We start from the raw sequence: 26,609 nt of genomic DNA on the forward strand, positions 1-26,609 counted from the left end.
TCAGTTTTTGACAGCCGTATCCCCGAGTCTTAAGACTTTCAATCTTTAACCAGTCTCCTGGTCTGGTTAAACCTGTTTTCAGTTACTTACATTCCCTTTTGCCAGTAGACAGTTCAGAGAGACTGCCTAGAACTAAAAGAGTTGGTTGACTTTTTCAATGCTGCAGCCCAGCACATCCTATTTAGATATTAATATCTGGCATAACAGGAACAAGGGAACAAGTGGGATTCAAACCTAAATTTCTAGGAATGGATGGCAGCAGCCCTTTCCTATCAAATCAATATTTATTTCTCCAAAATGCTTTTTTTAATCAGTAAAATAAAGCTAGAGTCATTGCTTTAACATTTATAAGTTGTAGCATTTAGTGAAGGAAATGAACTGGCTACAGCCACCCACTACTACAATTCCACAGGATGGCATTCTTTATTCATGTATGCAATTGAACTCATAACCTTATTTAAAGTTTTATGTAAGTCATTTCTCAAGTAAAGGGCATAGTCTCTTGATCCATTTGTAGCTTCTTTATAGAATCACAGACAATTTCTGAAATATCCCACCAAATTCTGCTTTTGTGCAGCTGCACTTACCCAAACACACAACATGGAGTTCATGCCGTCTGAATCATTTCCTGTTCTTTGATCCATCACCTGATGGATGAGTTTAAAGCGCAAATCACAACCCTCAGCTGACCCAAATTCAAAAATGTGAGAATAACTGCTGTACCATTCACATAAAGTACTCCGAAATCACGTATACCATAAAAGGCTCTACAAAACAAGGAGACTGATTTTGCTGAAGCTGCTTATGCATCAGATCAGTGCCACTCAAAACAGGCATAAGAGCAAATGAAGCGCAGTTTCAGTGCACTCTTGAACTAACCCTTTGCCCTCTTTGTTGCTTACTAGATGTTTCCATTCCAGTGTTCTGTAGCTCCTCCAGGTCTTTAGAGTTTTCTGGTCTGGCCATGTGGCTGATCTGAGGGCATTTTCGTGGGGGGCAGTCTTGGAGGAGGTGTTTGCTGTTCACTGGGCCAGTATTACATGGACATCTGTCCGTCTGGCTAACATTTAGGTGGTTGTGCATGCGGGCCCACATTCTGTTGTGTTCAGTTCTGAGTGTGAACAGGATCACTTGGTCTTTCTGGTCAAAATTTGGGTGCTGCTGTTGCCACTTGTTTTGAGTGATGTATTATGCCTTGAAGACAAATTCAGAGCAGAACAGGAGAGAAGAATAATGTAACTATGGTTCAGGCCTAATATCCACAGTTATTATACATGTGTTCAATGCACTGATCTCCAGCCTACTGTGCAACCCAGAAGTCGAGAGCTGTCACCACTGTGAGCCCTATTCCATCTGACCAGTGGTGTGGCCAGCTGGTGAAGTCAAGAGAAAAGACACTTGTGAAAAGGCTAGGGCTTAAAATCGGGGCCTTGACTACAGTATTATTGACATCGAAATACCAGAGTATATGTTAAGTGTAAAAACTGGTCTCAGTTTTTCAGTTCTACAATACAGGCAAAAAGGGAGTTGATTGTTAAAAAGGCAAAATAAGTGCACAGATGGAATAAAAGATACTGTTCAACACTGGTGGTGGTGAGTTTTTGCAGCAAAGCACACACTACTGTACTCTTTAAAAAAAACACAGTGGGATTCTTTTTTCAAACCTGCACACCAATACTAGGTTACATTTAGTTACTTCTGAATTAGCTTATTCCTGCTTAGGGTCCTGGAGCCCAGAGCAAGTCCTGGTGTACAAAGGATGAATAGATAATTAAATTGGTACAGTATTTCTCAAAAATAGCAAGCATAACAAATGTGATCTCGTTCAGCAAAGATATACAGTAACTTTGAAAAGCCTAGTAAATGATAATTCTCAACACCACTTAATACATTGCAGAATTGCAGGGGGCCAGATTCTATTCTAGAGGGAAGTAAAGTAAGTGTCAATCCACCACTGGGCACAAACATACACACACCCACACTGTTTCAACTGGGCATATTTTAGAGAAAAAAACACACACATGGGGGAAAACGAGTAAACTCCATACAGATGATAACAAGATATGGAATTCACAATCAATATCCATATTACTAACCGAGAATGGTAAACCGGATACGGACGCAGGGACCTGTCCGTGGACGCAGGAGACATAGTGCGCAGGCGCCACACAAAGCCCCCCTCCCCAGAGTGAAACGGGAGAGACTACGAACGTGCGCAGGCGCCACACAAAGCCCCCCCGCCCCAGAGCGAAACGGGAGAGACTACGAACCGTCTGACATGCCGCAAACCAGGCAGGCACGGCTCCAAAAAGAAACCGCTCGACTGACCGAGCTACAAAGTGAAACGGGAAACACCACGGAGTCCGCAGTGGTCCACAATGCACCGCATGATAGTACGGAAGAAGCTCCGTATTAACAATGGGGGGCCCCAGAGTGACACGGGTGGACGCTCCGTATTAAACGTACGTCATCCTCACACGTCCAAACTATACAGCATAGGTGGATCACATTACAGTGATGCATTATTGACAGTGCAGTAAAGATCACAGTATCGCAAACAAATGGAAATTAGTACTCGAAAAAGGGAGAATATAATCACCACGGACCAGGTGTCATTGAAACAAAAGCAGGATAAAGCGAGATCAGAAATGAAAGACAGAGTAGAAAGCAAAGTAAAACGTCATAAACGGGTTAAACGAGGGGGCCAAACACATGGACAGCAGGTTACAGATAATGAAGACCGGAATTCAAAAGCTTCAAAAACAAAAGCTCGACTGACTGAGATACAAACTGAAACAGGAAACGGGTTCAAAACAACGCAAGCTCCTACAACGCGCGTCTGAAATTACGGCTGCCCAGCGGGCACAGGTTCAAAACGCCGGGGGTAGGCGAGCGAAGCGAGCAGGGGGCAGAGCCCCCTTGTACTGAAATAGTGTACACTGACATTGCTACTCACTATGGTTAGTGCTTCTGCCTGACAACACCTGTGCTGAGCTTTTGTATTCTCTCATGTGTTTTGGCACTCTGATTTTCTTCCACAGCTTAAACATGCATATATTGGGCCTGTTGTCCATGACAATGGAAGTGTTTGTAAGGTTGGCCACCAGTGCACCAGTGTTCCACCCAGGTTTATCTCTTGCCTTCCTTCCAGTGCTGCCATTATAGTCATTGCCTCTCCCCAACAACCATGTAATAGAACAAGTAACATAACACAACATTTTCAAACCAGTTTACCCCAATTTGGGGATGTGTTGAGGCATGAGCTTAACTACAAGACAGGAAATGCTGCTCAGGGTGCGAGTCAATGTCAACACCTACTCATCCATGCATGCACCAACACTGGATCAGTTTAGAGACTCTGGTTAACCTAACACATTATATTTGTGAACTGGAAAAAGAACCATGCAGACATAGGAAAACTACACAAACCCCTCACAGACAAGGACCTAATGTTGATTTGAACATTGGACACTGAAACTATGAAGAAGAAGCTCTGACCACTTCAGCACTACCACACCAGTTGGGAGATTTTTTAAAAATTGAGAAATTGTGGTTAATGCTACTGACTCACAACTATTGTTTAATTTCTAATCAGTTTACTTTCATTGTTTACAACTTGTACAGTATGCTTTCTGGTTATTCATTTTTGCTCCTATAGACAATAATAATAATAATAATAATAACAATAATAATAATAATGTACAAGTTAGAATAGCATGAGGCTATAGTTTGTCTCTATGACTAAAATATCAGACTAGTTTATCTTTTTGTGGCTGATGCTGTTGGGGAATGCTTTAGCTTCTTGAGACTCTGTAATATAAAAATGGATGCATGTTTTAATAAATTAATTTTAATACAATATTAAAATCAAAATTAAGTGAAACTTTTTTTTTTAAAAAAAGACTAGAATTATTCAGTACTGTTTTGTTAGAACTAAACATTTTGCTGTTGTTTCCCCCAATTACTATACTGTTTCTTTCATCAGCTTTTAAACCTCAGTACCTGAAAGTCTTCTCAGATTGTTGGATGTATTTCATGATCACCACCAGAGGGCGTCAATATCAACTCAAACTGAGCAGATGTGAGCTCTCAGATATTCTGAAGCGCTCTGGTGCTCCACTTCAGCCGAAAGCAAAGCATGTTCTAGGACAGTGTTTCATAAATATTTTGGGATTGTGGAGCCCTAAACTAACAAATTTTGATTGCAAAAACCATATGAAAATTTAAAAAAAGAAAAAAAAGGAAAATTACAAAAATATAATTTATGTGAAAAATATTTAAATTAAAATGTGCATATACAGCATATATTTTTTTTTTTATAAAAGATGAAATAATAAAAACTATTTCAGGCATGAAATGTAAATGAAAATGATGTGCTGGCATTGTATGACATAAATCATCAATATATGGTATAAAGTTTGTTAAAGATAGCCTTAATGTAGGTGTAATTTAGTATTTACCATATTTTGATATTTTGTTTTCAATGAAATGAGTTGATAATCTACTTTCAAATAAGATTTAGAAGCAATCTTGAATAGGATCTTAAATGCATATTGACTTAAAACTCGACACTTATTATTTTTTTACGTATCACGGTGTAAACTAGCCTTCAGATTTTTTAACATAATGTCTGAGGATAAATCATCCAGTATATCTTGCTCATTCATTGAAAGATCATTTTTATCCACCAAAAAAACAACACTTCTCTTGAGTAAAATAATCTTCAAGTTTAACTAATGACATTTTGTAAGTGATTGATCACAGTATGTTCTAGTTGGTTAAAAATGTAATCTTTGTTTCTTTTCTGCCTTATTCGTTTGGTCAGTTATCAAAGAAATTATTTTCAATTCTTTGTATCCATAGTTTAATTTTGTTATTTGGTCACTTTTGTTAAGTAGATCTGTCAAATATTGTTTTGTTTCCTGAAATGATAACTTAAACTTTTTCAAAAGTTGAAGAATGTCTTGCAAGGTAACATAATTTGAGGTTCCAATCTATATCTAAAGAATTGCATATAGTCAAAGTTTTTTTTGATAAGAATATAAATAGTTATGCTGTCATCACAAATTCTTGTGAAAACCAGCAAACATCCTCATGTAGTAATAATAAAAAAATAAATCTACCATGAGTTCTTTACTCATATTGGTTAAATAAATAAATAAAGTTTAGTTAATACACATACACATAGTTCATGCATCAAAAAACAGACACATTTAGTAACTATCATGACAGACAGCAGGACCTCTGCTTTCTGGTTTGAGTCAGCTTAGATCAGCGTTGCTTCAAATTTTGCTTATTTGTTTATCGTTGCTAGTTTTTCCAGTTGCTACAGCTGATACCAAGCATTGTGATTGATGGCTCATGGAAATGCTATTATGTTTTGCAAAAGCCTAGGGTTCCCCAGAACACAGTTAAACAAATATTGGTCTAGGAGACGCACTCTAAAAGTGAGTTGGTGGAAAATTCACTTGGATTTGAGGAGTTATGTTTAATGTACAAAGATTTGTGCTGACTGAGGATTAAAACTTCAAGTCAACATCTTTCCTGAATAGTATGTATTGCATAGTATGTATTGCAAAATTTTAGAACAGACAGACAACTTCTCTACAACTCCAACTTCAACTAAATAACAAAAAGAATGAAGCATTTTGTTCTAAATATATTTTTTCATATCATGCAAAATGAATTTCAACCAGAAAGAATTGTTCATTTAGTACACGTGGTGCTATTTACAGACCAGACCAAAGGCATTTTCAAGGTGTAAAGGCAGAATCTATTTAATCTAGCCAAATAATTAAATATTAGAGGCAATAAAACAATATTAGGGTACTAAATCAGGCACCATATTAACATACAGTATGTGACAGCCAATATTAGAATGCAGGGCTGTGGCAATACAATTTATGTGATATAGTGGTTGTCATTGTGTAGAATGATTTCAGAATGGCTGTGGGGACCGAAGTGAAACTTGGTGCTGCATTACACTCAGACTTGATTTTATTATTATTATTAGATTAAGTAGGTTCTGAGAATGGATGGATGGGTAAAAACTGCAGTCTTCTTAGAGAACAAAAACAAGCAGCCAGGTGTAAGAACTGTTGCCTTAGCCTTAGATACTTCTGATGTTGATTAGGGGAATGTGAAGTGATTGTACCTCTTTGCCTCTGCTGTGAAAACATCTTTGTGAATTTATATCAAACTAATGCCACACTCACAAAACCACATGAAGTGCAAGGCAGGAACAAAACAAGCCCATAATAGTGCCAACACATGCATATTTCCATGCTCATTAATATTGGACCAATTTATAGTCACCATTTAACCTATCCTGCCATTGAACTGATCTGAACAATTAATAAATAAGTTGTCTCATGTTAGTGCAGTGATACACTGCTGGTCAGAAGTTTTAGAACACCATTTTTCCAGTGTTTATTGAAATATAAGCAGTTCAGTGAATATCCTGCAATATTACAAAGGGAAGTGGTAAACTGCCAGGGGTTTAAAGGTAAAGTTTAGGTTACCAAAAGCTGTAAAATAATGTAATTTTCAGAGTTGCACAAAAAAGCCTTTTTCTTGGAACAAGTAATGAGTTATAAAAAAAAAGAAATCAATTAAGCCCTGAAAGTTCATGTAAACAATTTCTACACGTGTCCCAACCTTTGCTAATTACTTACAAACCCTCCCTATATAAAAGTAATGTTGGAACAAACTGTGTTTCTATACCATCTGTAGCATTATTTGGACAATATTGCAGTGTACATTGCTACCATAATGGCAAGAAATGGGCACTAAATAAAAGAAGAGAGATAGGCAAGTATAACTCTTAAAAGTGTAGGTCTTTTCTTCAGAGAAATTGCAAAGAAAGCCAAGGTGTCAGTGAGTACAGATTTCTACACCATCAAAAGGAACTTTGAAACTGAAGGAAACTCTGACAGGAGCAGGTCTGGCAGACCCAAACCCACAATGCAATTATAAGACAAATTTAAGAGAGTCAACAGCTTGCGTGACAGGCAAAACCACTCAATGAACTTCAGGGCTGCAGGGGCCAGATGTGATCCTGGCATCATGGAAATAAACAGACCTGGGCTGAGTGTCAGTCCACCACAGGAATTCTGGTTAAATGAGAGGCCTGCGCAACAATATCAAGGCAGAGTGTTTCCTTGAACTCTGATTTGAACAAAGTCTCTAATTGTCAGGCTTTCAAGTGGTGTTTGTGTACACTCTGACTATGTTAGGGTTCCGTACACCAGGAGTGGTTACTTCAGCATGCATCATCTTGATTCTCTGTCATCTAGCACTTGCGAGTGAGTCAAAGAGGCCACACATTGACTTGTGTGTGCTCTGGCATGGAAAAATTAGCTTCTCCTATATTGTTACTGATGCTTTGAAACTTTCAGAAAATGTCTGGGCAATCTGGGATAGCTTTTCCTTGTGAACAATGTTCCCCAGGACACATTATTTTTGATATACTGTAGCACAATTATTAATTAGTTACACTCAAGCTGAAGAAACAGAGTTTAGGAGTCAGTTGAAGAAATTTGTTTCTTGGTGAAGAAAGAATTGTCTGAAACTCAACATCTGCCAAACCAACAAACTGGTTATTGACTCTCACCACACCATATAGCATATATGTCACTCTAGGTCACTGTTCAGGGAGTGGAAGTGAAGGTGGTGCACTGATGCAGGTACTTGGGGGTCCACATCAATGGGAGGCTGGAGTGGTTTTGTAGCTCAGAGAAACTATATAAGAAAGGGCAGAGCAGACTCCTTTTTTTAGAAAACTGTTCCTTTAATGTGGGTAGTGAAACTCTTCACATAATCTACAACTCTGTGATGGACAGTGCAGTTGTCTACGCTGTAGTATGCTGGACTAGTAGCATCACTTTAACTCTTTTGGGGCAGATGTTGACAAAAGTCAACATCCGGGTAGAGGACAACAAACTGTCTTTTCTAGGAATCCCTGCGTGTCAATTTAAATTATAAATATTAATTGTCCTAGCACAAATCCCTGAAGGATTACACTCTTGACTACTTTTGGAATTACTGGCCAGCCAAATAAATGCTGAATTTTCTGTTCATCAATTTTGTAACCTGCTACAGCATTGTCAAACCCTAACAGTATTGGGGTCAAGGCAGAAACCAGCACTGAATGGGTCAGTAGTCCATCACAAGGCATACTTACACCCACTTACTCTACATGCTCATATCAATTCAATTTAAAGCTGGTAATTAAACAACCATGCAAATCTTTAGTATTGGAGACAAAACCAGACCATGAAGATGAAACCCACACAGACAAAAAAAGAACATGCGAACTCCATAGAGGCATTGTGATTCAATATGGTTATGATTATTTGATTATTAAGATTATGATTATTATATTCAATATAAGTGGAATATCAGAAGTGCGCTTCACTCAAGTTTGACAAACTCTAAGTAAAAACAAATTTTCTTTCTAAAATAACAGTTTACATATTGAACGCTTCATGTGTTTTTTTAAAATTATTTAAGAGTCAGACCTTTACAAACTTCTACAGTTGTAATTGTAAGAATAATTACCCATATTGGCACTAGTAAATATGCGAGTGGCACCATAGAAGTGGATGATGCAGGATGAATAAATCTAATGTTTTCTTCATGTTTCACTTGTTAATTTTGTCTGCTTGAATTCACTTTATCCAACTCTGAGTTGCTGCTGCCAACACCAGCACCTAATGCACACAGTGGGTGTCATTGTCAACAAAATGCACAAAGAATTTAGCAGATTCTAAATGAGCAGAAAGCAAATATTGTTAGAAGGCTATGGAAGGAAAGTATTGGCTCCTGTAATATGCACAAGTACGAAATGAAAGTATGCATTAATGCTGACCAGTATTGACCCCTGGAAAGTGAGAGTACTGTACCACCAATTAATCACATGTTTAAGTCACTGGCTTGCTACAACATACACATGATTCCAAATCAGAGTGTTAAATAATGCAGGTTATTTTTTTCTTACAGTTATTAACAGTCAGTTGGTATTTCTACTAGTGTTTATCTATACATATTAAGAATTAGAATCATACTATGATAAGGAATCATACTATTAGAACAACCTACCAGTGATGTATAGTGTTGGCTGGCCATTGTGCTGCACTGTTGTCTCTTAACTACACATTTCTACTTTTTGACCTCCACTGAGTCTTTTCCTTACACCTCTAGATCTATCTTTTCCTTACACCTCTAGATTTATCTTAAAATACCCTACTTATGCTAAGCATACCCAATCAATCTCACTGCATTTCCCCCCACTACATACTTCTTGCTACATCTTCAGGTTTATTTATATGTACAGTTTCTTTTTAAAAAATAGGGACTGCGTCCAGTAAGCAGTAACCAAATATGGATGGAATGCCAGACTATTGCAAAGCACACTCATTCACACACCCACATTCATTCATATACGGCCAACACAGAATTGTTGGATGGTGGGAGATAAAGAAGAGATTGTTTGTATTGAAAGCTTAATTTACTGCATGTAAGGTGGCTAAGAGACTAGTGGTCAGGTCCAGGTATTATTCACTTATACAAAACCCCACAAGAATCTGTTTTTCAAAATAGCACTATCAACTATGTGCTTGAGCCCAGTCATGTAAGTTCCATTAATCCCTCTCCTGACAATTGCAAACATTTTCTTAATTCATTTCACATACATAAAAATATTTGACTGCATTCAGTTATTGCACAGTTCTTGCCTAACACAAAACTGAAACAATCAACCTTGATGTGTCACTTTCATGACACTTTACTGAGGTCACTCAGTCTAAGTCATTTGCATTGGTTTTAGGACTGATTCTTGCAATACTGACATATATCCTATTCTTAAACCTCTACTGATAACGTGCATTGTAACAAGATGTTACTCCATTACCACTATTATTTCCATAACTGACTTCTAATTAAGTAATTACATCATTGGGTTGGCTGCTTCAAAACCATTTGTTGTTGAAAAGGGGCCTTTCAGTTAGCTCCTCAGAAAAGGAGTGGCAATCAGCCACTGTGATGTTTGCTGTACTCCTGGATGGCATTAAAGTGCATACTGTAGGTATAAACTGATTGTAATCGCCTATACCACACTTCTAGTGTGCAAGCTTATCTTGCTCAACTAAAAGAATCCTGACACACCCACTATAGCTCAGTGGGCAAGCAACATTTTACATTATCTTAAATTACAAAAAAATCTAATTGTCTTGTAGAGAAATGTTAAAAAACTTTTTTTAAAAACATAGCAATAACTCATTGATGTTATTTTAGAATAAGCATGTTCGGCTTGTGATTGACTATATTGCTATTAATTGTTTTATTTAAAAAGTTAGATGTCGGGTTAAATCTTGTTATTCATTTTTTTTCTTGTTGCATTTTTCTTGTTCCTTTGTTTTCTCTGTATTCGTTTTGAAGAAAATGTTTGTATCTGTTAGGTTGGTTATTATTTGCTTGATTGAGTAGTATGCCATTGTAATATTCTGCTTTTTGAAAATAAAAATTTATATTAAAAAAACAAACCCTTATTGCCACAGAAAAACCTTAGACCTACATTTAGGTTTAATTAACATCCCATTTACAGCCTCCTAAGATAGTCGCTGTAAGGGTGAAAGCCCACCTTAAGTTCTAAAGAATTAAACAAAGTCTCCAATGCTGGTTTCCATGCATCACACAGCACAGAGATTGCATTAGTAATGGCTGTCAATAATAACCGCAGATTCAGGGTCTCAAATTTTTCAGCCAAACATGTTTCCATTTATAGAACAAAGAAACTATACAAATTGGACTAAAGTCAGTTTTATTTTCTAAGGTGGCTTGGGTGCTTTACTGCGGGTTGAAACCTTCTGAATGTCTTTTATCAGTCTGTGTTTATGACACACATGTCTAAAAGCAAATGTAAAATATTAATCTTGACGTACCCAGTACTTAAAAGACACACAAGACTGGATGAGTGGCAGCTATCTCCAGCTAAACTACTATAAAACGGAAGCAATTCTTGTAGGCACTCCATACTAGTTAAAAAGCATACAATTACCCAAATTACTGCCAAAGACAATGCAGAGACTGCTGCATTCTGGCTCTTGTCATGATTCCATGTCTTAGTACCATCCAAGTATTTAAATATAGTTCAAAGGTTGAAAAGCATAGATGTTGTCTTGTTTTCTTTCAAAACCTGCACCTCAGATACACCATGTAAGTAATGGAAGAAGTCTAAACAATGTCTAAACATTAAAGTTGTGTCTATTTTCACATTTTAACGTTATCTACTTTAGATAATAGTAGTACTAGTAGTAGATTAGTAGTAGTGTTAACCTGCAAACTAAGAAAAACCTTTAAATATAACAAATGAAGCTCTAACATCTCCAATGTCTTGTCATTCTTTAACCCAGCAATATTTAACCTGAACTGTAGCTCTACTAGGTGACCAAGAATGACAGTCTTAGTGATCTGGTTGTATAATATGATGCTAAAAAACAACCATTCATATCTATACCTGGCCCCACAGAATACCCTAGATGTTACTAATTCTAAATTAATATTTAAAGTATTTAGAATGCCATGGTAAGGCGACAGAGAACACATAGTGATGGAATTGCATCTCCTAGTTAATGCATTCTCTAAGCTCCTAAAATAAAACAAGAGCAAAAACAAAAAAAAATCAACCTGTGAACTATGATCAGTCTCTGGGGAGAAAAAAAGTCACTGTTGGTAAAACTAAATAATGTATTCCATTAATTATATTAATTGAATACAAACAAGATCAACAAACATTTACATAGCTGTGACAAATTAAAAGACTGTAACGCTCATAAATGTAGAATGAGAAAGATAAAATGCAAATCAGAATAGAAACAAATTCCCTCCTCAAGTTGAAAAATAAGCAGCTTTGTTGAGACTAATTGAATTTGGTGAAGTAAGACTGAGGAAGCAGTATGGTTTGTAACCAGCTATAAAGATGTCCTGTTTCAGAACAGCTAATTAGTAGCGAGTGATTACTTACTCCACCAGTGCCAGAGGCTGTCCTTGCTAGGCAATTAGTAATAAAAGTCAGTGGTTCTTTGTATCTCTATGTTTTATAAGTTACAACATGAAAATAAGGTGGAATCACAAAGTATTAATATCAGGAAAAAATGAAGCATGATTAATACTGCAACCGGGAGGAGGCCCTGGGGAAGACCCAGGACACGCTGGAGGGACTATGTTTCCCAGCTGGCCTGGGAATGCCTTGGGATTCTCCCAGAAGAGCTAGAAGAAGTGGCCGGGGAGAGGGAAGTCTGGGCATCTCTGCTCAAGCTGCTGCCCCCGCGACCCGAACTCGGATAAGCGGAAGAGGATGGATGGATAATACTGCAAATGCTGGTATTCCCAGGTTTTCTACATTGAAGCTCCACTCCAAGAAAGAAGTACATAATAATTTATCAAATGAGTGCACAATTTCTAAAATGACTCTTAAAAGATGAGTTCTATTGGACCCACACATCACATTTCTCTACAGATTTTCATATAAAGATCAAAGAGTTGTGGCAAGACAGCCTCTCTGTTAAGTTGGAATATAAACAAGAAATCTTCCATATTAGTAAATATTGGCATGTGGGCACAACTGGTGAATGGGTAATTTAAGTGTGTGTTGATATAACAATGATCATCAGGGCCTAATTAGTATTTTATTAGTAAAATATAAAAAGGGATGTGGTCTTTGGCTTAAAGCCTTATTACATGTCTGTTAAAAATGTAATCTTAAGACTGCAAAACAATATCGCTCTATCTCTGAACTTCTAATGCTAGGGAACAATATCCCTTTGACAATTCATTTTTGCCCAGGACCATATGCCACAGCCAAGAAATGGGTGACAGAATTCTGTAATTCTAAGCTATCTTACAAAAATGACCCAAGATTGGACTGACTTTTGACACTGATAAAAGAACAAAATATTGTGATATTGCAGTGAATCAGAATGAATAATAGCAGACAATATAGAGATTAGTTATGGATTAGTTTCATCTATTCTTCATGAACAATTATGTATGAGCAAGTTCTGTGCAGGTTGCATGTTGACTGCAAGAATAAAAAACATCACTACATCCAAAGATTCATGCAGAATATCAAGCTAATGGATTCTAATTTGAAAGCGTTTTGAACTTGGTGATGAAACTTCAATATGTTGCTATAAAACAACAATTGAAACAACGAACGTGGTTTGGTTATCCAACACTAAAGAAATACATAGTTAAGGCCAGTGCTGGCAAAATAACATGTACAATTTTATATTATTTAGCGAATGTACTCCATACTTGTGGCATGCCTCAAAAAGGCTCACGTAACCAGTTTAGTGTTATGCTTATTTTCCATTGGCATTTGGCAGAAAAAACAGAAAGGAAAGTTATCAAGCTCTCCTTTCTGTATGACAACAATATGCCCACTCAAACTGCACTGGTTAAGAAGAAGCTCTGTAAAATTTTTGAGGGCAAGAGATGCAAATTCCACTTAATTATCCAGACCTGGCTGTGACGATGCGGGTTCTGCTCCATGCACCCATCTTCCATCTGGGAGCTCTGAACCCGACACCGTTGGTAATGTCACCTGATGAGATAGGCAGTGAGGCGCAACAAATGAAGCAAGGGGATGGTGCAAAAAGTGCAAAGCGCTTTTATTTAAAACAACAATAACAAAAGTGTCCAAATTAAATAAATAAAGTGCAGTGTATCAAAAATCTTTAAATAAATAATCCATTAAAATGAGTGAAAGGTGGAGGTTAAAAATCCAATAAATAGAAAAAAATCCTTCAAAAAACAACGAGGTTAAAACAATGGTTGGAAGCTGTCCTTTTTAAAAATCACAAAGCCCGGTGCATTCTTCTTCTAGTAACTGGCGACTCCCCTGCTTCTCCCATCCAGGTAATGCACCAGGGGAGTCACCCTAGCTGCAGCTGACCTGCTGTACCTGCTGGTCTGGAGGCTTCCCGATCCCTGGCTTCGGTTCTGCTCTCCCCAGACCGAGACTTGGGTTCCCCAACGACCAGGACGCTCATGCTGGGGAATCCACCTCCCAAGCCTCCCGACTCCCGCTGTCTTCCACAGTGAGTCATCCTTCTTCCGGTCACTCCCGCTCTTCAAAATGCTCAGCAGGAGCGACCACTACCGACTGCCCTAGGTGTCGGCCAAACACCCAGCTAGGACTCACTGCTCAGCTGCTTTCTTTATAGAGAGCACATTCGCTCACTCACGCTCCGGCTTTCTCCTGCCTGCTTCCTGCTACCGCCTTCTCCTTTCTTAACCTTCATTCACTTTTTTTTCTCTTTCATTTTATTCCCCCTCCTAGCCCCCTTGCGCTTCTATTTATTATGAGGACGTGGATCAGGTGCGGCAATCAGCAGCTCCTGGAGACAATTGCGGACGTGGACAACTCCTCAATTGTGCACTTAAGTGAGGACCGCCCGCATCACAAACTTCCCTGAGAACCGCTTCCGGCCACTCTACCACACCCTCTCTATAAACCGCGAAGATGGCGATTATTTATTTAAAAAGTGGCCTTTTTGACTTGAGCTATGGACCCGCTACACCACACTGGCCCTTTAAAACTATAACTTTTTCCTAAGCTAAAGGGCTACCTCCATGCTGCTATACCAATGATGAAGACATTTAGTGAGTTAAACAAGAGTGGTTACACGTAATATATTTGAGTGGAATACTGTAGAAACGTTTTGTTAACTTTATAACAAGTTTATTAGTGTTCATGGGGATTATGTTGAAAAGTCACGCTTGTATGGTTTCACTTCTGCTTCTTCTTCTTCCTCCTCATTTTTTGCCACTTCTATGTGGGCTTGGTGTACTTCATCAACCTTCTTCAAACAACTCAGGCTCAGAACGTCTTAGTCAACCCTTGTGTACATTTGGATGTATAAAACACTTATTTTTAATGTTTTTGTCTCTTACACTTTCTCTCATACTTTCTCTCTCTCCCCAAATATTTGGCCTAGTTAAATAAAATTAGATTCAAAATCCTAGCTTTGCCTTACTAGGGAGATCAAACCCCTATATGCTTCCAGAAAATGTTATGCACCAGACTGATCTTTGTGCTCAAGTTTCTCTGGTCATCTTGTAATGTTGCTTCTCAGGGCCAGTAAATCTTCTCATCCGATAAGCTCTTCCTTGCTTTTAAAATCTGTAGTCAGCGCAGATTGGCAGCACAGTACATAGTCACAGCTGCATGAAGAATGGCTTTGAAACTTAGTCTGTGCTGTTTCTGTATGGAGTTTGCTCATTCTACTTATGTTGCCATTGGCCTTTCTCTAAGTACTCTAGGTATATTTCTTCCCACATCTTAAAGATGTGAATGTTAGGTTAAATGGATACCATAAATTGGCCTGATGTTATGAGGTGTGAATGTGTTCATAAGTGAGATCAGTGATGAACTTGTGCCATGTCCAGAGTTGGCTTCTGCCATGGACCTTAAACAACCAGGATAGGCTCTTGCTGCCTAAGGCCCAAAAATTACATGACTGGATAGATGATTACTCGGCAGCTCTAGTGCTCTACATGAACGTGTGGATTCATAAGGAAGTTCTACCATCTGCTTGTGGTCGTTTTGCTGGGCAAATACTAAACTGCCTAATTGAATGGATTAATTTGAATAAAAATAACACATTTAGGGTCATTAAAGCAGAAAGCCTGCAAGCTTCAGATTATAAAATACAACTTATTTTTATTTAACAAGCAGAGACTAGCTGTTTAAGAGTGGTTATCTATTAATGATGACTTTGGAAACGTTAAACACAGATATTCCACAAACTAAAGGCCCAAGGCTGTGGGGCATCCTGGGACACTCCTGCACTGCCAAATGAATATTTCTTTACATGCACTAAACTAGAAGTGATTTGAACTTGCTGATTATTACCATTTGTTGTTTGGCAAACAGTTGTGATGTGTAGTGGGCTAACTCCATTTAAAGCTTGACTCATATGAAGAATGTGCAGCTGCAGCACAGCTCATGTTGCACTGGTCAGAGTATTCTCTTATGATACAGTATTTCTGATGTTTGTCAGTGTGATATATTTTGAAGACAGTCTTTCAATCTTTTGTACTCCTCCTTCATAGGAGATGATTTATTTCCTTTTATCCATTTGGTTGCTAAGGTTGTATCCTAGTCATTTTTGTAATTAATGTTTGGTATCATCAGTGATAACTAAACCTACCTACAACCACCGAATGATTTTGGTAAGTAAGAGATATTAAATTACACTCAAATCTATATGTCATGGATATTTTACCAGGAAAAAGCTACATAACTTTCTGATATGAGTCGTAAAATGAAATAAGTGAACAGTGAAATATAGGCCCGTTCATATAGGTGAACTAGGCGATTGCCTAGAGTGGCACTTGAGCAAGGATGGCCAAATTTACCACTTTTATTTGACCTATTAGGAACATGATGGCAGAACATGTTAACCTACCAAGGTCCATCTAATCATACAAATTGCCTGAGAAACTTCTCAGTTCCAACTTGGGCTGCCTACCCCTAAATCTAGTACTATTGCCATTCTGATTCACAGTGTGAGACATTGTGAATCAACAATGAAATGCAGCATGTTGAAATTAATTAAACAGTCTGGTGAATACAAGAAGAGGAGACTACTAAAAGAATAGGCCTTTCAAAAACACAGATTACAAGGTTTCAAATAGTAGCATTAAGAGTGAGCCTCATCCTCATTCTATAAGTCTCGATGACTTCAAAAGAACCCAGCTTCTCAAAGCTAAAAACTATTTAAAAACAAAAAAACCCCTCTGCAGTATAGTGACACAGGACAGTACAGTGGAACCTCGGTTTGCGAGTAACTTGGTTTACGAGTGTTTTGCAAGACGAGCAAAAATTTTTAATAAATTTTCACTTGATAAACGAGCGAGGTCTTGCAGTACGAGTAGTATGTATACTCTTTGTCTGCTGAGCGTCATGTGATCACAACTGAGCTGATGGTTCTTCTCTCTCTCTCACTGCGGGATTGTGGGCAGTCGTCTCCTATTCTCTGTCTGAGTCGGCATGCCTCACTCATATAGTCAACATCTGTACGAGCGTATAGTGTTTACTACAGCATTAGCAGTGTGACTGTGTGCGCACTCGTGTGTGTATGTGTGCTCGCGCGCGCGCGCTTGTGTGTTATGACGTGCGAGTCCTCGTCTTGCACCCTAAAACACGAAGCTGAGTCTCAGTACTTTAGCAACACAAGCTTTATTCAGCTTGAAACAGCAACAGTGTGGTTATTTATACACAGACACAGCAGTCAGGCAGGGCCCTGCACATTTATACTGTTCCTTGTTCCTTGTATCACCCATTGACGGCAGGTGCTTATAGAATGTCCGCGATCTTTTCGGATTTGCTTTTAAGGAGAACTGCTACAGTGCTGGGAAACTGCGATTGCTTTGGGATGCTCTTCCACGTGTCGTCCCGTCGGGTGCAATCCCACAAGAGTTTAGAAACTCACTCACACCAGCCATGATTCTTTAAAGTGCAAGTTAATTTGTTTTATGTATTTTTACTTTATATTTTGTATTAATCATTTTTATATGAATAGTTTTGGGTTGTGGAACAAATCATCTGAGTTTCCATTATTTCTTATGGGGAAATTCACTTTGATATACGAGTGCTTTGGACTACGAGCGCGTTTCCAGAATGAATTATGCTCGCAAACCGAGGTTCCACTGTACTAATGCATAGGCTACCTTGTCAGAGAACATGAACTGGCCCAGGAAATTGAAATAAATGACGCAATTAAGACCTTTACAACCAAAAGTAACCTGAAAGTCTAGCATACACACTTTTGAAAAGTAAGCATAATTAGTAGCAATATTTTAGTTATGCAAGTACTCTACCAGTTTAGTTTATGTGGAAACATGAGTATTGAAAATGGAAGTGCCGTCATGCTACGGTATTTACTTTGTATGTTTATGTGCAGAAGCTGTCTGGATTACATACAGTGTTAATACTATTGGTTGTGATGTTGCAAATTCAAAAAAGTCACAACTGTGTTTTGCCTAGAGTCTGAGCCCGGTGGTTTCCAAACTTTTTCCAATGTGACTCTTTACGGTCTTCCAAATGTATGCTTGACCACCACCACATAAGAGGCATAGGTATTTTCATACATTGCTTGGAATTAGATTGGAAGTAGAGAAAAATAAAATATTTACATGAATTAGATGTAACTGGTGAATTGTATACATTTTTAATGTGAGGCAAGTTAACTTTCATTTCTTCATCGAGCATTTTCCAGCTTCTTTATTTTAATGATTTTACAGTATGTTTTCTCAGCACAAAAAATTATTCACACATACACAAGTAGCTACAAATTTCAGCAAAATGAGGACAGTTTACTTGCAGTGAAATCCTGAAGCTTTCCAGGTCTGTTTCTTGGTATTTCACCTTCAAGTTGCAATTGATTTAGTGATCTCCTGGCAGTACCTGAATAACTTTACCTTCCGAGATGTGATGCATTTAGATGCTTTTACACTGGAGAGGGATTTTGTACTCTGCACAACCAGCTTGATCCAGGATGAAGCCCTTGTTCCCAAATAGACAGGCTAGTATGCAGGCTTAGCTGCCCTTTGTAGGGGTGATATGTGGAAAAAGTTTACAGCACTCACGGGTTCCCAGATGGTCTTCCTTCTAAGTATTGGCCAACCTGAGTTGTAACATTGTAAGGTCAAACAACATCCAGTTTAGAGAAGTCTGGTGTAGCCAGAAGGCTTTGTTGCACTGTACTTGTGTTGAATATTCGAATGATTTTTGGAATTATGTCTAGGCATAACAAGCATATATTTCTATTTTTCTGTTCTGTGTCTGATGAAGCGTACGTCACTGGGTTGGTTTTCTTGTGAAGGTCCTGTTTTTGCCCACAGCCCATGGATGTACATGTTAGATTGATTGGTAAATGTATATTTTCCATCTATCCAATCAGTTTAATGCAACTCGGATTCAGTAAAGTTAGGAGCCTGACATGGCTGCATTAGAAGCGAGCCAGGAACACCAACCTAAGACAGGACATTTTTCAGTGACTGATGTTTGTTTGTTGTAGATATGTATGCTATTTTAATATGTGCTGCACACAGCACTTTTAAAAATGTATTTTAGCACATGCATTAGGATTATGTGTAAGCAAAGGACAATTACTTCCATGTTCCATACCATCAACTCATTTTATTTTAATGCACAGCAAGTTTGTTTGACAATGAGAGTTGTTACTTATTTAATTGTATCACAATCCCACAATCCCTGTAACTGTGAAACACCAATGTTAGCCTTCACCTATACAGATGTTATAGCATGTATAGCTCTCACTTTATTTTTAACATATTCTGATTTGAAAATTGCATAAAAAAGTCAATGACAAGGAGAATGTCAAAGTGGTAAGTACTAGTGTTCTGAATTCATGTTGACATGACATTATTTCTCAAAGCAATAGACTTTCTGTGCTTCACTTCCTTGCTACAATAAAAATACAGAATAGCATACACATTGATCCAATAAAGTGACAGGAATTGAACAGCTCCATCCCTGCATCTCCATAGCCTTACCATCTGCCTAGTGTCCTTTATATGGATACTTGTGTCACATATAATGAAAAAGCAAGGATTTCATAGTTGTGCAGGACTTGGCAGAGCAACGTTGACATTTCTCATGTTATTCTCTCACATACCTGACAGAGCATTCAACTGGGAATTTGAATTATCTATAGTATTTACTTTCTTCAAAGAATTAATCAATATTTCATTTTGTGAAGAAGGAGAAGAAAATTGACCAACATAATGTTAAGCTCATAATATTTCTGAGAAGAATATATTGACTGCATGAAAAACCAGGCAGTGAAGCAGGATGGCTGATGCATGGCTGTCTTAATTTATTTCTGGGGCTGTGGCCCTAGTCTCTTTCTAATCCTTTGCAGATCATCAAAAAAACAAAGGATGTGTGTGTTTGTGTGTTTTTTTTTTCATCCTGATTTGATGGGACTGGAGAAATAAATCTTTCAGCACCGGATCAAACACAAAAATGTCTGGCTGCAAAAACAGGAAATAGTAGGTTTTGAGCTCTAAATGCTAAAAATATGCCTTATACTCTTTTCAAGTGTGGCACTAACTTCTAGGCTGTGCAGAAGAGAAGGAACTATGGAGTGTAAACTCATTAAGAGTTCACTAAGTATTACTAACCCATCTGTCCAACCATTTATTGTTGATCTTAATGAACCCAATTTGTGAAGCCAGGGAGGAACCAGTCTTGGACGAGGTGTGATTCTGTTGCTGGGTACTCTCTCCCACACACACTCACACTTACTTATAAAGGACTATTACTAATTTCACATAGTAACATTTAAAAACTGTTAAACTGCCATCATAACTATCAAGCTGACAGTAATCTTAAATAATTCCTGGTACTATAGGATATAAAATAAACTATTACTTATTTAAACCTTTATAAAAGTCAAACAAATAAAACTGCTTTTATTACGTATAATATGCTGCCTTTTGAAAAGTGGTTAGAGGTGAAGCTAGGTTAAGGTTAGTTGGTAAAGTTATAATCACATCACAAAAACATACTGTAGCTTGTATTTGTTTAGTACTATTCTCTAAAAATTAGGAATCACTAACTCCTAAACTCACATTCTGTTTTAAGAATGCCACTGTTGGCAGAGGATAGCAAGACATAAGCTTGGTCATTCTGGCACTATTTATAATGTAGGAATTCCTGACAGAGGTATACTTGCTTTATTTACACAAGAAAAAAAGAGATTAGGTGGTTGCTTATGTATGAATGTAATCGTGAATTTGTGTACTTTGAGGATTCCTTGGTTCTGCACGTTCAAAACAGAATGCCATTTTGTCATAAAATAAATTTTATATTGCTTTCCCCTACTTTATGTGCGTTATCTTTGGTATACCGCGGGCCTCACTTTCCTCCATTGCTATAGAAAGTAAATAGTTTGTTTCAACATCCCAAATCATAATTTTCCTGTACCCAATAAGGAAATCACCTGGTAAATACACTGTAATTTGTCTCTTAATTATGTGTCTGTACTGATTATCAGATGATTACTTAGGTTTTTCTTGTACAATAATCTCCTAAATCTGAAAATATTCTGCTTTGAGTAGAATCCTATTTGCTCCTGTGTAAATACAACTTCATTTTTAGTTTGAATTTCACTTTGTGTATATTACAGGAGTGAAAGGTCCTGATCCTGACTGAGCTGAAATCTCTTGTCTCCATGAATGGTAAAATTCTCTTTTACAGCATGCAAACTAGAAATATCTATAACTCTAAAAAATATCTCTAGTCTCTTTAATTCTTGTATTCTCATTAGAAAACATGACATTGAACTCATGAACTTGTGAATATGCAAAATTAAACTGATTTATGAAAGGTTCAAAGTGAGCATTATCAGAAATAAATTTTTGGAGCAGATAATATTACAGTACAAAAATGCACTTTATGTTTATGTCTGTTTTGAGTCACACAGTGAAATCAGTTGGACAGTATTTCAAAGAAGTATTGTGATAAGACAAGCTAACCCAGCCACAGGGGATGCACTAACCAGTGTGTTTCTTCATGCCGGTCCCAAACCCAGATAAATGGGGAGGGTTACGTCAGGAAGGGCATCCAGTGTAAAATCTGGCCAGATCAACATACAGACAACAAAACAGATTTCCATGCCCGATCAGTCGAGTCCTGGGTTAACGACTGCCACCAGTACTGTTAGCCAACAGGGTGCTGGTGGAAATTGGGCTACTATTGGCCAAAGAGGGGGGGAGATGTGTCCGGATGAAAGAGTAGAGGAGGAAGGTAAAGAGAGTGGAACTGAGGGTAGGAATGTTGGCAGTATGACTGGTAAGGGGAGAGAGTTAGCTAATATAATGGAGAGAAGGAAGGTTAATATATTGCGCATTCAAGAGACTAAATGGAAGGGGAGTAAGGCCAGGTGGATCGGAGGTGGATTCAAATTGTTCTATCATGGTGTGGATGGGAGGAGAAATGGGGTAGGCATTATTCTGAAGGAACAGTATGTCAAGAGTGTTTTGGAAGTTAAAAGAGTGTCAGACATGATTAATGAGTGTCAGTAATGTGTCAGTAATGATTATGAAGCTGGAAATTGGAGGTGTGATGATGAATGTTAGTGCATATGCCCTGCAAGTTAGGTGTGCGATGGATGAGAAAGAACATTTCTGGAGTGAGTTGGATTAAGTGATGGACAATGTACCTAAGGGACAGAAAGTGGTGATTGGAGAAGATTTCAATGGACATGTTGGTGAAGGGAACAGAGGAGATGAGGAGGTGATGGGTAGGTATGGTGTCAAGGAGAGAAATGAAGAAGGTCAGATGATAGTGGATTTCATGAAAGGGATGGGCATGGCAGTGGTGACTAGTATTTTAAGAAGAGGTAGGAACATAGAGTGATGTACAAGAGTGGAGGAAGATGCACACAGGTAGATTATATCCTATGCAGAAGAGTCAATCTGAAGTAGATTAAAGACTGCAAAGTGGTGGCAGGGAAAAGTGTAGTTAGACAGCATAGGATGGTGGTCTGTAGGATGACGTTGTACATCAAGAAGAGGAGGAGAGTGAGGGCAGAACCAAAGATCAAATGGTGGAAGTTGAAAAAGGAAGACTGCAAGGTTGAGTTTAGGGCTGGGTGGCAGTGAAAAGTTACCAGACAGCTGGGCAACTACAGCAGAAGTAGTAAGGGTGACAGCAAGAAGGGTGCTTGGCATGACATCTGGACAGAGGATGGAGGAAAAGGAAACCTGGTGGTGGAATGGGGAAGTACAAGAGATTATACAGAGGAAGAGGATGGCGAAGAAAATGTGGGATAATCAGAGAGATGCAGAAAGTAGACAAGAGTACAAGGAGATAAGGTGCAAGGTGAAGAGAGAGGTGGCGATGGTCAAAGAAAAGGCGTATGATGAGTTGTATGAGATGTTGGACACTAAGGAGCGAGAAAAGGACCTGCCCAGCAATGTTAGGGCCATAAAGGATAAAGATGGAAAAATACTCACAAGTGAGGAGGGTGTGTTGAGAAGATGGAAAGAGTACTTTGAGAGGCTGATGAATGAAGAGAATGAGAGAGAGAGAGAGAGAGAGAGAGAGAGAAGGTTGGATGATGTGGAGATAGTGAATCAGGAAGTGCAACAGATTAGCAAGGAGGAAGTAAGGACTGCTATGAAGAGGATGAAGAATGGAAAGGCCGTTGGTACATATGGCATACCTGTGGAAGCATGGAGGTGTTTAGGAGAGATGGCAGTGGAGTTTTTAACCAGATTGTTTAATGGAATCTTGGAAAATGAGAGGATGCCTGAGTAGTGGAGGATGAAGAATGGAAAGGCCATTGGTCCAGATGACATACCTGAGGAAGCATGAGAGATAAAGTGGAGTTTTTAACCAGATTGTTTAATGGAATCTTGAAAAATGAGAGGATGTCTGAGAAGTGGAGAAGAAGTGTACTGGTTCTGATTTTTAGGAATAAGGGGGATGTGCAGAGTTGTAGTAACTACAGGGGGATAAAATTGATGTGCCACAGCATGAAGGTATGGGAAAGAGTAGTGGAAGCTAGGTTAAGAAGGGAGGTGATGATTAGTGAGCAGCAGCATGGTTTCATGCCAAGAGCACCACAGACTCAATGTTTGCTATGAAGTGTTGATGGAGAAGTATAGGGAAGGCCAGAAGGAGTTGCATTGTGTCTTTGTGGACCTGGAGAAAGCATATCACATGGTGCCTCAAGAAGGATATTTTATGAGGAAGTTGGGAGTGGCAGAGAAGTATGTAAGAATTGTACAGGATATGTATGAGGGAAGTGTGACAGTGGTGAGGTCTCCGGTAGGAGTGACGGATGCATTGAACATGGAGGTGGGATTACATTAGGGATCAGCTCTGAGCCTTCTCTTATTTGCAGTGGTGATGGACAGGTAGACAGATAAGATTAGACCGGAGTCCCCTTGGACTATGATGTTTGCCGATGACATTGTGATCTGTAGCGAGAATCGGAAGAAAGCTGAGGAGACGCTGAAGAAGTGGAGATATGCTCTAGAGAGGAGAGGAATGAAGGTCAGTAGGAACAAGACAGAATACATGTATGTAAATGAGAGGAAGGTCAATCATGGCGCTGGAGAGAGGCAACGTGTTGCGTGCTGCTCCTCGCAGACTTTTCGTTTTTGTGTCTGTATTTTTGTTATTGCCGTTGTTTGTACTGCCTGTACGCTGTTTTATTAAGTACGACCGTACAACATTGGTAAACATCGGAGCAACAAAGGCACAAGTCGCTACTTTTGAAGTTATCGACCAGGGGTTGCTTGCCACAATAACTCAAGATCAAGGTGGCAGACGCGACCCATCCGACCATGCCCAGAGGACGCGGTGGAGAAAACGTGGCCGGTGTGCCAGGATCTAAGCAAGGACGAAATGCCGAGGACTGCGACTTTCACTGCCTAGCACTTTCCTGGCCAATGCCCAGTCTCTGGACAACAAACTAGACGATCTCCGTGGTAGACTTCATTTTCAGCGAGATCTGCGTGACTTGTGTTTTCTGCCTCATGGAAACATGGCTCACCGCCTGCACACCGGATTCGGCTATCCAGCCAGACAGCTTCTCTATCGACAGCACTGATGAGTCGGTCTCCTCCGGGAAAAAGAGAAGTGGCGGGGTATGCTTCCTTATCAACAACGCATGGTGTACGGATGTGAAAGTCATTTCACAAAGCTGTTCACCGGACCTGGATCAGACACAGTGCCAGCTGCTTTACATGCCTAGGGAGTTTACAGCTGTACACATGGCAGCTGTTTACATCCCCCCTGCAAGCAAACACCAGCACTGCACTTAAGGAACTGTACAGCCTCATTACGGACTGTAAAAACACACACCCCAAAGGTCTGGTTATCATTGCCGGGGACTTCAACAAAGCAAGCTTCAGGCCTGTTTACCCCAAATACTACCAACACGTCTCCTGTCCCATCAGGGGTGCTAACACGATGGACCACTGCTACACCGCACATAAAAACGCGCATCGCTCGCTCCTGTGGCCGAACCTCAGGCAGTCAGACCATCGCTCTGTGATGCTCCTCCCTGTTTACAAGCAGCAGTTGAAGCGCACAGAGCCGGTCTTGCGAGAGTTGCACTGTTGGACCCCGGAAGCGGAGCAGAAACTTTCGGACTGCTTCGAAATCTGTGGATTTGGATGTTTTCAAAGAGTCCTCTGAGAATCTGGACGAGTATGCTGCAGTTGTCATAGGCTTCATCGGGAAATGTTTGGATGACTGCGTACGCACAAAGTCTGTACACGTATTTCCCAACCAGAAGCCCTGGATGTGTGCTGAAGTACGCGGGCAGATCTGTGACCGCAGCAGGGCGTTTCACTCCGGAGATACACAGGCATACAAAAAGAGCAGGTATGATCTCCAAAAAGCCAATAAATACGCAAAGCGCCAGCATGCCCACAAACTGGACTCTCAGTTTAACAGCACAGCAGACGCTTGTCGGGTGTGGCAGGTTATTCAGCTGATCATGGACTACAAACCACGGACACATGTGGCCACAGATACGGCCGCTTCACTCCTGGATGAGTTGAACGTGCTTTTCGCTCGCTTCGAGCTTGCTAACACGGACAGGCCTGTGTGACCCCCTGCAGTGCTGCAAGACTTCAGCCTGAGGCTCTCCAAGGATGACGTGAGGAAGACTTTTTCCCGACTCAGCATCTGCAAAGCACCCAGCCCAGACAGAGTCTCAGGTCGCATTTTAAAAACATGTTGTGACCGGTTAGCTGCTGTCTTTACGGATATTTATAACTCATCTCTGAGGGTTTCATCTATCCCCACCTGCTTCAAGCACACAGCCATCAACCCTGTCCCAAAGAAAAATAAAGTAGACTGCCCTAAAATGATTTCTGCCCAGTAGCACTTACTCCCATAGCCATGAAGTGCTTTGAGAGGCTAGTGCTAGAACACATCAAGGACATCATCCCTGACAGTCTGGACCCTCTCCAGTTTGCCTACCGTTGCAACAGGTCCACTGAGGATGCCATCTCCATAACACTTCACATCACCCTGTCTCATCTGGAGAACAAGAACTGTTATGCTAGGCTGCTGTTTGTGGACTACAGCTGTGCATTTAACACCATCATTCCATCCCAGTTCATCGCTATACTCCTGGATCTGGGGCTTAGCTCTTCACTGTGCAACTGGGTACTGGACTTCCTCACCAGCAGACCTCAGCAAGTGCGTATTGGTGGAAAAACCTCCTTCATCATCACTATCAACACTGGCACCCCACAGGGCAGTGTGCTGAGCCCCCTGCTTTACTCTTTCTACACCCATGACTGCGTAGCCAAGTACAGCTCTACCACCATCCTCTAGTTTGCTGACAATACCACTGTAATAGGTCTGATCAGCGAGGACGATGAAACGGCCTACAGGGAGGAGATCAGACTCCTGGCAGAATGGTGTCAGGACAACAACCTCACCCTCAACGTTAGCAAAACTAAGGAGATGATTGTGGATTTCCGCATCTACATTGGTGGTGAGGCTGTGGAGCAGGTCAGCAGCTTTAGGTTCCTCAGAGTCACCT

At 39.5% G+C, this 26,609-nt stretch overlaps 1 protein-coding gene across 6 annotated transcripts in view; it reads right to left on the reverse strand.

Moving 5' to 3' along the window:
• Positions 1–26,609, reverse strand: part of ctbp2a (C-terminal binding protein 2a) — a 416,986-nt gene that overhangs the window by 198,333 nt on the left and 192,044 nt on the right. Inside the window, exon 1 of one of the 6 annotated variants that reach the window (XM_051922845.1) lies at positions 8,560–8,659. The exons of the other annotated variants lie outside the window; for them this stretch is intronic. The gene's annotated coding sequence lies outside the window, so the exon portion shown is untranslated. Of the gene's footprint in view, positions 1–8,559; positions 8,660–26,609 lie in introns of those variants that run through there. 6 annotated transcript variants of the gene reach the window in all.

This window comes from Erpetoichthys calabaricus, chromosome 2 (assembly GCF_900747795.2).
Source record: "Erpetoichthys calabaricus chromosome 2, fErpCal1.3, whole genome shotgun sequence".
In the NCBI taxonomy this organism is placed as follows: Eukaryota; Metazoa; Chordata; class Cladistia; order Polypteriformes; family Polypteridae; genus Erpetoichthys; species Erpetoichthys calabaricus.